This window comes from Cyprinodon variegatus, unplaced genomic scaffold (assembly GCF_000732505.1).
Source record: "Cyprinodon variegatus isolate N-32 unplaced genomic scaffold, C_variegatus-1.0 Scaffold1847, whole genome shotgun sequence".
NCBI classification, from domain to species: Eukaryota; Metazoa; Chordata; class Actinopteri; order Cyprinodontiformes; family Cyprinodontidae; genus Cyprinodon; species Cyprinodon variegatus.
Genome location: NW_015152300.1, coordinates 57,310 through 59,299, shown reverse-complemented (window position 1 = coordinate 59,299; position 1,990 = coordinate 57,310).

Sequence of the window (1,990 nt, the reverse complement as noted above, 5' to 3'; positions counted from 1 at the left end):
AATAAACCTGTTAAACTTTTTCCCTTGTCTCTCTGGGCTGGTTTTATCTTCATGTGGGTCCGAGCTCTTGATAAGATCATGACAACGGGACTCACAGCTATCACTTAGCACTGCTATTTTTAAACTTTTAGGTTTCCCTGATATTCCTTGACAATATAAATGTAAAAATAGTATTAATTGTTTATTTTCAGCATGATTTGCCTATGTGTGCTCATTGAGTTTAAAGCAAATTTAGGCCCGAGGGTTAGGCCCAAGGAATGCAAATGTGTTTGCATAGCACATTTCAGCACCAAGACAATGCAAAGTGCTTAACTTATAGGAAGCCTTTGCAAGTTCTCAGTGTTTTTTTTCCCACAGTTTAATAGGCATTGACTAAAGATGGTTTCCATTTACTTCAATAAAAAAATGACTGCAAAGGGACATCATATGCTCAAAAAATGCAGACAAAACTGTACATACCCCTTATTTATTAAAAAATAAACAAACACAATTCTCAAAAAAATAACTTGAATCTGAAAAACATAGTGACAAATAAAAATTCTACATATAAGAACAAATTAAAGTCAGATATTGCTTTTCAACCATGCTTTAACAGAAATATATTAACGGGCCTGAGAATGAGGGTACCTATAGAAAAGAAAAAATAATGTGACAAAAGGGACATATTAATGTAAGGTTTGTGCAATAATTAGCTTCTATAATCTTGTAATTATTTAGAGGGCCTATACACTGTATATTTAGGCTATAGGTAGTCACTGTACTGTTTGGTGCCATGGTGAATACTGCACCCAACATGGACTAAAATTATGGACAAAGGTAAAGGCTTAAAAACCCTCTCCAAGTACCTTGATGTTCCTGTGATTACAGTTGCATACATTATTCAGAAATTCATGATCCATAGGACTGTAGCCAACCTTAATGCACATGGCCACAGGAGGANACCTGATCTGGAATAAACTCTGTTACTTTTTACTCCTGTTTTTATAGTCCTTTTTATATGGTTTTTCCCAGTTTGAGTTAAGAGTAGTAAACAACTTGCTCCCAGGAAAAGAACAGGTAGGGAAGTCCCCTTTAATGAAATTAATAACAGGTGCACTAGAGGGGCAACAACGAGACGACCATCAAAACAGGAATGGTTTTACAGGTGGAGGCCACTGACATTTTTTCCCCTCCTCATCTTTCTGACTCTTTTTTTCACCAGTTTTCCATTTGGCTGGAGTCACTGTCACTACTGTTAGCATGAGAGGCTACCTGGGCCCTACAAAGGTTGCACAGGCAGTCCAACTCCTCCAGGATGGCACATCAACACATGCCATTGCAAGAAGGATGCTGTGTCTCCCAGCACAATCTCAAGAGCATGGAGGAGATTCCAGTATACAGGAAAGTGTGGCTTGAAATTTCCTAGTGCATAACCCCAGTACTTGGCCATAAAAGTAGCTTCAATACCGAAAAGCTATTTAAAGTGAAAAGCAATGTTGCGACCACACTACTGATAACTGTAGTTAAGGTAGTGCTACTTGTAACAGCGCTACTGCCCATCACTGCTGAACATATGGGTGTTAGGACTCCAGTCTGTGTGGTCTTTGTTTTTGTGTGTTTGTCTTCCTTCCTCCACCAGGCAGCGCCTGGTTCTGATTCGCCTCCTCACACACCTGCAAGGGGTTACCTCGTTAACGGAGTGTTCTTAAGCTGCTGACTGCCATTACCTCTAGGCCAGAGTGTTTGCCAGTTTTGGGTATTCTAGCCAAGCTGAGTTTTGCTAAGTGAAACTGAGTTTTTGTCAACCTGAGTCTTAACATTGTTTTTTGTCTTTGCCTCTCGGCAGGAAGTCATCCTGCAAACTGGATTTTTCTGACCTTCTCTCCCTGGAAGGATCAGCTGAGCTTCAATCTGAGCTGAGGATACAAACCCGAGGTTTGGATCCTCTTTTCCCCGAGGAAACGTTTGAGCTTCACACCGAGCAAGGGATTCATCTGCACAACAGTCCGTT